This window comes from Periplaneta americana, chromosome 14 (assembly GCF_040183065.1).
Source record: "Periplaneta americana isolate PAMFEO1 chromosome 14, P.americana_PAMFEO1_priV1, whole genome shotgun sequence".
In the NCBI taxonomy this organism is placed as follows: Eukaryota; Metazoa; Arthropoda; class Insecta; order Blattodea; family Blattidae; genus Periplaneta; species Periplaneta americana.
The window spans coordinates 126,535,681-126,549,644 of NC_091130.1; the positions used below are offsets into that span (position 1 = coordinate 126,535,681).

Genomic DNA, 13,964 nt, shown 5'->3' on the forward strand with positions numbered 1-13,964 from the left:
AAAAGTAATCAAATAAAATAAAAATAAAATTTTCATGAAAACCTCCAAACAGATCTCCTGCAGCATCGCAAGAATTTCTGTTTTTACTTCATCGGACATGAAAGTAAAACATGAAATAAAATTTAATCCAATTTTATAAAAGTCGTCGTCGTCGTCGTCGTCAACATCATCATCATCATCATCATCATCATCATCATCATCATCATCATCATCATCGAATGCCAAACAAATTAGGCTGAAAGTCTGTTATGTCCTCCTTCATTCAATAGTCGCTTACAGCTTCGTTTTGGTCTGTAGTTAAAATATTAAATAAACCTTAAAGTTCAAATAAAAATAATAACTTCACTGATAATAATCGTATTATTTGAACCGATCCAACATCTGAAATCAAACCAGAGTTCCTCCTTCAACCTCCTTTCACCCTCCATTCGCAATCTCTTAGAGACTTAGAAGCTCCGAACGTAGAAAATCTGCTTATAGAATACTGCTCAACTATTCAGTTGCATTATTCTCTTTCGATTGTCTTCCTCTTTATCATTTTCATGTCGATGAAGCATATCTGTCTTCAGATATTTAAAAAATAATTAATTGCGTAATTAAAAGATTAAAGAAATGAAAGCATAAGGTTATTTTATTCTTCAGTGACAAATTACGAAATATCTCTTTTAATACAGTTAATTATATAAGACTTCTGTTGAAGCTACTCTCTAGATAGGCAACCTTATTCCTTTGAGAAATACTCCGTACTTTGTGACGAAAAAATTACACACTTAAAAGAACCTTTTACATTTACAACAAAATAAAAAGTCGGAGACTAAATGTCACATATATTATTCGAAAGCAGGACAGCTTTCGAAAGCTAAATTATTGCTCTAGCAGCCTTTATGAACTCGAAGTGTCCAACCCTCTACGTAAGCAATTCCCAGTACGCCTTTTATCTTCATTATGGGCCCGACGTCCCCATTTTTCACATAATACGAACCACAGGCACAATAGAAATCGACAGTAACGAGATTGGAAAATGCTTTTACACATTCTTACTCTCTAATGCGTATGAATCATTACAAACCAGACAGCAATCAGGCCACGTTTTTAGTAAATGGTATCGTATTTTGCAAATGTAGATTTAAATTAGTCGTATTATACGCAATACGTAAGACACAATTTTTCTCATTGCTGAGAAATAGTGTTTCAAAATGTGTATACAACAATTTGCGACACTCTGAATAAGTTGATATACTTAACTGGCTTTTAAGGAACCCGGAGGTTCATTGCCGCCCTCACATAAGCCCGCCATTGGTCCTTATCCTGAGCAAGATTAATCCATTCTCTATCATCATATTCCACCTCCCTCAAATCCATTTTAATATTATCTCCCCATCTATGTCTCGGCCTCCCTAAAGGTCTTTTTCCCTCCGGCCTCCCAACTAACACTCTATATGCATTTCTGGATTCGCCCATACGTGCTACATGCCCTGCCCATCTCAAACGTCTGGATTTAATGTTCCTAATTATGTCAGGGGAAGAATACAATGCGTGCAGTTCTGTGTTGTGTAACTTTTTCCATTCTCCTGTAACTTCATCCCTCTTAGCCCCAAATATTTTCCTAAGTACCTTATTCTCAAACACCCTTAACCTATGTTCCTCTCTCAAAGTGAGAGTCCAAGTTTCACAACCATAAAGAACAACCGGTAATATAGCTGTTTTATAAATTCTAACTTTCACATTTTTTGACAGCAGACTGGATGATAAAAACTTCTCATCCAAATAATAACAGGCACTTCCCATATTTATTCTGTGTTTAATTTCCTCCCGAGTATCATTTATATTTGTTACTGCTGCTGCAAGATATTTGAACTTCTCCACCTCTTCAAAAGATAAATTTCCAATTTTTATATTTCTATTTCGAACAATATTCCCGTCACGAGACATAATCATATACTTTGTCTTTTCGGGATTTACTTCCAAACCTATAGCCTTACTTGCTTCCAGTAGAATTCCCGTGTTTTCCTTAATCGTTTGTGGATTTTCTCCGAACATATTCACGTCATCCGCATAGACAAGCAGCTGATGTAACCCGTTCAATTCCAAACCCTCTGTTATCCTGGACTTTCCTAATGGCATACTCTAGAGCAAAGTTAAAAAGTAAAGGTGATATGCATCTCCTTGCTTTAGCCCACAGTGATTTGGAAACGCATCTGACAGAAACTGACCTATACGAAAGGCTCTCTTTTCCAATAGTCGGTTTAAAAATATCCTCCCGTCCTACTTTAGCATTGAAATCCCCCCAATAAAATTTTCATGTCATATCTAGGTAACTGATCAAAAGTCTGTTCCAATTCCTCATAGAATAATTTTAAAATCAGAAACATACAAACATTGTGTTTTTAGTACCACTATACGTACCACTGTATTCGCATTTATTTTGGGACTGCCGTAAACTCCTTGCATTTTGTACAAGCATACTCAGGGTCTAGGGTTCGAATGAGTGGTGTGAGTGAGTCGACAAAAGCTTTCCTGCGTCATTATGAATCTAGAGTCATAATTACAGTACATAGAGGAAAATAATGTTTGCACCTACATTACACTAAAACATTTCCCTCTTTACGAAAAGTTTATTTCGAACCTGCCACGAACTTGGGTAATGTTGAGCACAACGACGTAAAATGCAGTCGTGACATGTTATAGCTATCTATATTTCCTCTTCTCATATAGCCACATTTACTCCCAGCAAAGAGTTGGTAGGACAGAGTGTATTTTACACATTATTATATCACGGTATTTCAGTTGGATATAATTCTACAGCGTTCTGTTAATAGTGCTTTCATCAAGTTATATGATTTAATACAATCCTATAGGCCTATATTACACTATCAAGTTTCTGTGTCGCAGAGTGTGATAAAATTGTTCATAAAATATATATCATCAAATGTAAGATTTTGACTATATTACACTATGTCAGAACTTTTATCATATCTTTCATCACAGTTCTAATAATGGATCCACTACAGTTCTATGCTTGTTGTAACTGTAAAATACGCAGTAATGATTTTTACATTAATACTAAAGAAGAAATCAAAGAAAAAATATTGTAGATTTTTTTTTTACTGAACAACAATGTAATTTTATTATCTCAACAATAACTCTTCACTTTCTACAATTTAATTTCACTCCCGTCAACAATGGGATTTGCTCTCCGCACAGCAACACGTTTGTTAATGCACTCTACAAACGACAATGACAATTTACTTGGGCTATTACGAACAACAATGAACTGTTAATCTTAACTAATATTCACAAAGCACTATTTACAACACAGAACTGTCAGTTCTCAGTTCACAGCTCGTTTGTCTTGGCTAGTTCTAGCTCAGTCACACGCGTTCACAGAATCTCGAACCCCAGACCTTCAGAGACGATCCGCTGCACTTCGAATTCAGGTCCCCCAACTGCGGTCCACTGCACTCGAACTCCGGGCTTCAGGCTCCACAGTTACGGACACAACTCAAGTCGCGCTCTGGTCTCGAAGCTGGCTTCACTGCTACACAAGACTGTCTGGCTTGCTCTCCACTGACTTTAACAACACTGGCTTACTGACGGGCTGAATGAATCTCGTTCACTTGCGCGTTGTATTTATAACTAAGCCATAGTTTCTAGAGAGTTCGCGGTCGGTCGACAGATGCCTAGAAGATAACGGATATCCAGACTTCTCTGGATCTTTCTCCTCAGTCACCAGCTGCTTTACTTTCCCCTCTCTGCCGCGGAACAGCGTGTCGCAACCTCCTCTCTCTTCTCCTCGCCGCGCGCCGTCCCCCAGTGCTCCGTGGAGCCCGTGTCGACTCACGCGCGACCTGCTCTCTTGCGGAACGCTGGTCGTGAGTTCGAATCTCACGTCGCTGTCACAATATATTTCGTCGGCTTGGAGTGTAAACCTGCTAACCAACAAAAAGGAAATTTTACAGGCGTAACAAAAAAACAGAGTATAAATTAACTCTGAAACTTTAAGACTAAATCCAAAGTAGCCTACAGGTGGTGAAGTTTCAGAGTTAATTTATACTCAGTTTTTTGTTTCCCTGTAAAATTTTCTTTTTGTTAGTTAGCAGGTTTACACTCCAAGCCGACGATCTGGATTAGAGATTGGGGTAGAAAGAAAAGATACAAAAGGATCCATCAAACTCTGCTGAGAGAACTTCTGCGTGAAAATGTGAAATCCTATATATACTAACAGTCTTACTAATAAACGGTGTATAGTTTTTATACGTGACTTATGCAGAGTTGAGACAAAAAACGTTACTAATAAACCGTGAATAAGCTATGGACGTATAAACAGGCTGTAGCTATACAATGGGAATTGCTTTGCAGTAGTTATATACACGAAACCCCTTGTTTAAGCCTTGTATATAGCAAAAAAAAATGGCCGCCCCTCTAACAGCTGTTCGTATCGACTGTCATTTTATGATGATGGTTACCTTGTAACCACAGAAGAACAAACCAAAGATCATAGAATTATTAGAATAATATTACTATAGCTTGTACTCTTTGGCCAAAATATACCGTAGTAATCGATTAGAGCCAGATGTACTATCGATATTTAACACGCCACACTAGAGCGCTCTACCGGATGCAATAGAGAACCTCAGATATTCTATTACCTTTCGTAACAAAGTAAGGACGAAACTACGACGTAGCTGTGTAACAGTTATACTGTTATATACGACGTATGTAGTGATTATTAGTAAGGAATTTACACACGACTTATAAACGAGCTACTCATTGTATAAGTATAAGACAGTTAAACGTCTGTATATAGAGTTTTTATTAGTAAGTATTTAATAATGAATGATGAAACATTTCATGTGATTCATAATGTGATATTAAAAGTTGTGTGGTTTTCACAGACTATGTCCGCCATTTTCTTTTTTTTTTTGTCACAGATTTTATCAAAGGTAGGATAATGACCATAACTTTTATCACAGAACTATGTCACAACTAGATGTAATCAAAGATGCTATATTACACTGTAAAAGATTTTATCATATATATTTTATCAAACTACTATGACACAGAAATTTGATAGCGTAATACACTTGTTTTGTTTATTGAAGTAAAACGGAAGGGAGAGAGACATACTGGATGGACTAAACTATCGGCCTCTCATACAGGCAGTCCGGATTTGAGTCCCTGTCAGGCTTGGGAAAAAATTCATAATCATATTTGTGGTGGACAAGGTCACAGTTGGATTTTTTCGGGATTCTCCCGTTTCTCTATCTTAGGCTTCTACGATACAGGGATACAAAAATTGATCCTATGGTATGACAAATATCTCATTTCCAGCGGAAAATATGTTGAAAAATAGTTCAACAATATCTGTACCTGTTACAATAAATCTTTCCATGAAATTGTGTTCTTTTTCTGTAAACAGCGCCAGGGAAACTTACTTTCTGGGAGCCCTCGTAACTACGCTCGAGTAGTCAATGTTTACATAAGCACTTGTTTTAACATTATTAACATGGTGAAAGGAAAAAATTAACATTTTTCCCCCCCCCATGAGTATATTTGTTAGTGGACCACCACCACCATCACCACCACCAACACTACTACTACCACCATCACTACTACCACCACACCACCACTACCACTATTATTAGTACTATTATTATTATTATTATTATTATTATTATTATTATTATCCAGACGTTTGAAATGGACAGGGCATGTAGCACATATGGGTGAACCAAAAATGCGTTCAGAGTGTTAGTTGGGAGACCCGAGGGAAAAAGACATTAGGGGAAACCGAGATGTAGATGGGATGATAATATTAAAATGTATTTGAGAGAGTTGGGATATGATGCTAGCAACTGGATTAGTCTTGCTCGGGATAGGGATCTATGGCAGACTTATGTGAGGGCGGCAATGAACCTCCGTGTTCCCTAAAAGCCATTCGTAAGTTATTATTATTATTATTATTATTATTATTATTATTATTATTATTATTATTACAGAGAGGGTTTGGAATTGAATGGGTTACATCAGCTGCTTGTCTATGCGGATGACGTGAATATGTTAGGCGAAAACCCACAAACGATTAGGGAAAACACGGGAATTTTACTGGAAGCAAGTAAAGAGATAGGTTTGGAAGTAAATCCCGAAAAGACAAAGTATATGATTATGTCTCGTGACGAGAATATTGTACGAAATGGAAATATAAAAATCGGAAATTTAACTTGTGAAGAGGTGGGATAATTCAAATACGTGGGAGCAACAGTAACAAATATAAATGAAACTCGGGAGGAAATTAAACACAGAATAAATATGGGAAATTCCTGTTATTATTCGGCTGAGAAGCTTATCATCCAGTCTGCTGTCAAAAAATCCGAAAGTTAGAATTTATAAAACAGTTATATTACCGGTTGTTCTATATGGTTGTGAAACTTGGACTCTCAGTTTGAGAGAGGAACATAGGTTAAGGGTGTTTGAGAATAAGGTGCTTAGGAAAATATTTGGGGCTAAGAGGGATGAAGTTACAGGAGAATGGAGAATGTTACACAACACAGAACTGCACGCTTTGTATTCTTCACCTGACATAATTAGGAACATTAAATCCAGACGTTTGAGATGGGCAGGGTATGTAGTACGTATGGACGAATCCAGAAATGCATATAGAATGTTAGTTGGGAGGCCGGAGGGAAAAAGGCCTTTGGAGAGGCCGACAGGTAGATGGGAGGATAAAATTAAAATGGATTTGAGGGAGGTGGGATATGATGATAGAGAATGGATTAATCTTGCTCAGTATAGGGACCAATGGCGGGCTCATGTGAGGGCGGGAATGAATCTCCGGGTTCCCTAAAAGCCATTTGTAAGTTATTATTATTATTATTATTAGTATTATTATTATTATTATTATTATTATTATTATTATTATTATTATTGGGATACCCGAGGGAAAGTGACCTTTGGAGAGGCTAAGATGTAGATGGGAGGATAATATTAAAATGGATTTGAGGGAGGTGGGATATGATGCTAGAAATTGGATTAGTCTTGTTCAGGATAGGGTCCGATGACGGACTTATGTGAGGGCGGCAATGAATCTCCGGGTTCTCTAAAAGCCATTTGTAAGTTATTATTATTATTATTATTATTATTGGAAGACGTGAGGGAAAATGACCTTTGGAGAGACTAAGATGTAGATGGGAGGATAATATTAAAATGTATTTGAGGGAGGTGGGATATGATGCTAGAAACTGGATTAGTCTTGCTCAGGATAGCAACCGATGGCGGACTTATGTGAGGGCGGCAATGAATCTCCGGGTTCCCTAAAAGCCATTTTGTAAGTAATTATTATTATTATTATTATTATTATTATTATTATTATTATTATTATTATTATTATTGGAAGACGTGAGGGAAAATGACCTTTGGAGAGACTAAGCTGTAGATGGGAGGATAATATTAAAATGTATTTGAGGGAGGTGGGATATGATGCTAGAAACTGGATTAGTCTTGCTCACGATAGCAACCGATGGCGGACTTATGTGAGGGCGGCAATGAATCTCCGGGTTCCCTAAAAGCCATTTGTGAGTAATTATTATTATTATTATTATTATTATTATTATTATTATTATTATTATTATTATTATTATTATTGGAAGACGTGAGGGAAAATGACCTTTGGAGAGGCTAAGATGTAGATGGGAGGATAATACTAAAATGTATTTGAGAGAGTTGGATATGATGATAGAAACTGGATTAGTCTTGCTCAGGATAGCAACCGATGGCGGACTTATGTGTGGGCGGCAATGAATCTCCGGGTTCCCTAAAAGCCATTTGTAAGTAATTATTATTATTATTATTATTATTATTATTATTATTATTATTATTATTATTATTATTGGAAGACGTGAGGGAAAATGACCTTTGGAGAGACTAAGATGTAGATGGGAGGATAATATTAAAATGTATTTGAGGGAGGTGGGATATGATGCTAGAAACTGGATTAGTCTTGCTCAGGATAGCAACCGATGGCGGACTTATGTGAGGGCGGCAATGAATCTCCGGGTTCCCTAAAAGCCATTTGTGAGTAATTATTATTATTATTATTATTATTATTATTATTATTATTACTGGAAGACGTGAGGGAAAATGACCTTTGGAGAGGCTAAGATGTAGATGGGAGGATAATACTAAAATGTATTTGAGAGAGTTGGATATGATGATAGAAACTGGATTAGTCTTGCTCAGGATAGCAACCGATGGCGGACTTATGTGAGGGCGGCAATGAATCTCCGGGTTCCCTAAAAGCCATTTGTAAGTAATTATTATTATTATTATCATCATTATTATTATTATTATTATTATTATTATTATTATTATTATTATTATTATTATTATTATTGGAAGACGTGAGGGAAAATGACCTTTGGAGAGACTAAGATGTAGATGGGAGGATAATATTAAAGTGTATTTGAGGGAGGTGGGATATGATGCTAGAAACTGGATTAGTCTTGCTCAGGATAGCAACCGATGGCGGACTTATGTGAGGGCGGCAATAAATCTCCGGGTTCCCTAAAAGCCATTTGTGAGTAATTATTATTATTATTATTATTATTATTATTATTATTATTATTATTATTATTGGAAGACGTGAGGGAAAATGACCTTTGGAGAGGCTAAGATTTAGATGGGAGGATAATATTAAAATGTATTTGAGAGAGTTGGATATGATGCTAGAAACTGGATTAGTCTTGCTCAGGATATCAACCGATGGCGGACTTATGTGAGGGCGGCAATGAATCTCCGGGTTCCCTAAAAGCCATTTGTAAGTAATTATTATTATTATTATTATTATTATTATTATTATTATTATTATTATTATTATTACTTTATTTTCAAATTATGTCACTATTAAACTGAAGTATTCCGAAACAAATATTCCAAAACACTCTTTACTCAACATAAATTCTATTTAAACTCTCCGACATTTAGACACGGTTCTCTGTCACACAAAACTGTAAATGTGTAATTGGTTTCAGATTTGCAATGTCCCATTGAAACTGCGATGTACATAATTTTGGTGTTCATAATAAAATCCATACAGCGTGAGTTATAGGGCAGACTAGAGAGACGAAACATCAGGCGCATGTCATACGCATTGGTGTCCGGGCATTTATATATTGTAATTCCAGACATGAACACTGATATGAAAGCGTCACGCTCCAAGTATTCTGTCGCTGATAGTCACAGGCTTGTACATGTGAGAGAGATATTGGCCATGTCAAACACAGGAACAGCGCTTATAGGAAGCAGGAAATACATTTTCTGAACTATGCAAATAGACCAGAAACAACTCGGCTGAACAGAATTCAATCTCAGAGGGAATTAAACGCTTTCAAAGTCACGTAAAACTTTCACAAGTAGCTTCGTTCACGTCACTCCTTCAGCGCTGTTGAACACGTCATGCGTATTCTGACTTCCCCTTTCTGGATAACAAAATAAGAACTACAGGCGCAGAGAAAGCAACAGTCAATTTCTCTGATTCAGGGCGATTTTAAAACACAGAGACTATTGAGACAGCTTGAGAAATTATAATCTGTTCAAGTTTAGTTCGTATCACGAGATTTTGTGGGGTTCAAATTATGGTTCGCTAGTGACAAACTGTACCTTGGATCTGATTTTTTTATTATTTACTTTTATATATTTATTGTAATCGGCGAAAGATACCTAGAGAAGAACAAATAAGTGTATACAGGGTGTTTCAGAAATACGGGGCATAATTTGAGGTATGTATTTCCCACATGTAGACAATCAAAATAGTTCATTACAACATGTGTCCGGAAATGCTTCATTTCCGAGTTATGGCTTTCACAACATTGAAATTCACCGGAACAGTTTTCTTTCCGCAGGTCGTTGTCATTACAGAAGATGTTCAAAATGTCCACCTCCTGCCTGAATACAGACCTCACATCGATGTCTCATTGACCTGCGAACACGATCCCAAACTCCAGGAGTATTGCGTATGTCCTCAGAACATGCCACAATTCGATTCCGAAGAAATTCCAAATCAGGCACCGGAGATGAATAAACCAATGGTTTTAAATGGTCCCACAAGTAGAAATCGAGAGGGTTCAGATCAGGTGAGCGTGGAGGCCAAGCAATTGGGCCACCTCTACCTATCCATCGATCAGGAAACCTTCGATCCAAGTACCTACACAACACTGAATGTAACATTCGCCTCGGAATGAACTGTCAGAGTGCCCTCTTAATGTCTCCTTTGACGGCAACGACCTGCGGAAAGAAAAACGTTCCGGTGAATTTCAATGTTGTGAAGGCCATAACTCGGAAATAAAGCATTTCCGGACACATGTTGTAATGAACTATTTTGATTGTCTACATGTGGGAAATACATACCTGAAATTATGCCCTGTATTTTTTAAACACTCTGTATAGTATTTGTGGACCTAGAAAAGGCTTTTGACAGAATGGATTGGAATAAACTGATGGGAATCCTAAATGAAATAGGTGTGGATTGCAAAGAGAGAAGGCTACTCAGTAATCTTTATATGAAACAACGAGTCAAAGTCAGCATAAGAGAAGAAATGTCAGAAGGAAGTGAAATAGCGAGAGGAGTACGACAAGGATGCCCTTTATCACCTACACTGTTCAACATCTACTTGGAGGATTTAGTGAAGAACTGTTTCCAGAACATGGGAGGAGTGACAGTAGGACGAAGAAGAATAAAGTGCATAAGACTCGCTGATATGGCTTTGTTAGCAGAAGAGGAGATGATACTAAGGAATATGCTACAGGAGATAAATGTCAGCTCTGAGCAGTATGGGATGAAGATATATGCAAATAAGACAAAGACCATTGTCATAGGAAGAAAAATAAGGAAAGTAAACTTGAGAATTCTAAATGAGGCAGTAGAGCAAGTGGGCAGCTTAAAATACTTGGGGTGTACTATAAGCTGTAAGATGAGCTGCTGCCAGGAAATCAAAAGGAGGATAGCAATGGCCCAGGAAGCTTTTAATAGAAAAAGCATGTACTTCACTCCCACCCCTTCTGCTAATGAAGTTCAACCGTCCACTACACAGAACCAAGACCGCATATACAGTCATAGTATCCTTACGACCATAGTAAACAGTAAGTTACTGAACTATGTTCGAGTTTTCCAGTTACGAAAAAGTTTTCAATATTGAATATTTCCGTCCATTTGCCTACGTCGCATCCCAGTTTCCCCCACCAGCTTCTATTCGCCTCTGTGTGAAGGCTAGTGGCTGGGCTGTCTTAGCTCTTTTCTGAGAACACTAATTTCTGTTAGAAATTGGAAGTCTACGTAATATTATACAACTGTTTAAAATACCGTAAACAAGTAAGTAATTAACTATCACGTGATTATCCCCTTTCTACGACCCTGCGACATTACATAGCATGTCTGAGTAATTTTATCTTTTCGGATCGGGCAGAAGTGAAGACTGAATTTACAGTACGTAAGGTACTCTTTTATAGAGTAGGTACAGAATTATTTCAACATGAGTTACTAGTACGAAGGACGAAACTGGTAATTAGAATTAGGTACAATAGTCTAAAGTGCGATAATATGCACATTAGAACTGAAGCCTGTATCGAAATGAACGGCCACCATTCTAAAAATGTGTTTAAATATCCATATTATAGTTTTCAATTTAACTTCATTCTCTATATTGTACGCTAATGTGCTGTAGACAGTATAATATACACTTCATAATGAATACGTCCGCATGGATAACTCAGTTCGTGAGTAAAAACATTCATTGTTAATACTGTACTGTATTTATGATTAAACAAAAACCTAATGAAAATTATCAAACTCAAAATCGCGATATTTCCTAGTTCACGTAAATGGATGAACTACTTTTCTTCCCTCCTAAACCTAGAAAAGGAATTTGTTTGTATATTACGCCAGTATCATCGAACTCCAGTTGTGGAAGGGGGTAGCAAACGGTGTTTCCGGTTCTCAACTGTTGATCCAAAGGTATATCCAGGTTAATAATAGAAATGTTAGTAAAAATAAAATGATGTCCCGGTATATTTTCCATTATCTTCTATAATTATATATAAATTGAACTGGTAATGGAAATTCCGGGAAAACGGCTGAACGGATTTTAATAAATGACCACTCATTTTTAAGCTTGGAATCCAAAGTTTTTCATAAAAATAGTAGTTTTCAGTGAAATGTCAATTTTCCTACATTATTTTCCTATTTTACAAACTACATCTTTCTTCAGTTTTGAGAATTAATTGCATTTTAGCACGGCCGTGATTTCAGAATAAAACAAAACACACACTACAATAAACAATTACTATTACACGAAGGCCATGTCCTGCAGGATTGCTGACATATTAAGAGTTCAAATTCAATTGGTTATTAAAAACTTGAAGACTCGCTAATTTCCAGGTCTGATTCTGCGGTGTGTAATTTTCTGAGTACAGCTGTGTATTGGATATTGAAATCTACAAAACTTGGAGTGATTTGATTACATTATTACTATTACCAATGAATTTTCATTATAGTTAATGTCACGATGTGATTATTTTTAATTAATTATACATATTAATGCTATAATGATGATATGAAAGTGAATCTTTTGGGGTTACATAAGTAGATATAGAGAATGTGTTAAATTAGATCTTCATTTCTATAATTTACTGAGTGGCGGCTATTATATGTATATTATATGTATATATATATATATATATATATATATATAACTTACATAAGATAATAATATTGTTATTAAAAATCAAATATGTTTATAGTTATTAATCAAGTGGGATTGCGTCTTTTTCATATACTTAATGGCGGTATGGTGTAGATATTTATATGCGTCATTCTCTTCAGTACTGCTTCGAGAGAGCGCAAAAATTACAGTTGCTAAGGAAAGATCAAAAGGTATTACTTACTGATAAAACAAGAGGCCTACAAAATTTGGTAGTGTCCCGATCATTTCAGCAAGATCTTTCAGCAGGATAAAATGATTTTACCCTCTACATGCAGCAGCTATACCAAAATTCTATGTCTATTGTTCCAAAACACAGCAAACCTGACTTTTACAATCCACAATTACCTGAAATAGTTATTACTTTACTCCCACACGAAAAACCAACTGCTCGCCCTGACATTGTTACTTGCGTTTTCGCGTTTAAATTCAAGAGACATAGGATACATAGGTTCAAGAAAAAGTATTGGACATGAAAACCATTCAGAGGAAGTATGTTTCATTATTATGGAAGCAAATAACTTTCAAAATGTCTGGTATTTTTCATTGAAAATAAATTTGAAACATTTTTATTTGAACGTCTAGTGAACTTTGCTGCACAAGCCACTAGTTTAATATATTATTACCACAGTCTACTATATACGGTCGCGAAGCTTGAGGTGATTTTTTTTACAAATCTCGTGATAAAGCGCTCCAAGCGGTTAGCAACTAGAAACAATAGACTGTCCACAGTCGACTTTGGACCGTGTCGTATTTCCATCGAGTGCTAGTTCGTTGCGTATTTCACATTGATGCTTGTGAAATGTTCGTTATTGGTTGTAATGAAAATATTAATGGCTAAAACACAATAATTGGAATAATAATATTTTACTAGAGACGTAGAAAAATTAAGTTTATTTTAATGAAATTTATTGATCACATTTTATTTTCAATTCTGGTGGGATTATTATTGCTTAGGCCTACTTTTTTTTTCAAAGGATATGTTTTTAATTATAGCTGTTAATTTTGTTGTTATTTTTATTTGTTGCTTTACTAGAGACGTAGAAAAAGTCTGCTACAATAAAATGTATTGATCACGTTTTATTTCCAATTCTGGTGTGATTATTATTGCTTAACCTCATCCCACTTTGTTAACTACGTAAGCCTACACTACAAGTACCGGTACACGTAAGTTAATCCATTAATTCATATTTCCATTATTATTGCTGTAAAGGG

The 13,964-nt window shown here is 36.1% G+C and overlaps 1 protein-coding gene across 1 annotated transcript in view; it reads right to left on the reverse strand.

Annotated features, from left to right (window-relative positions):
- The window catches only part of LOC138713719 (serine-enriched protein), a 300,616-nt gene that overhangs the window by 117,123 nt on the left and 169,529 nt on the right, over positions 1-13,964 (reverse strand). The gene's annotated exons all lie outside the window — the stretch shown is intronic.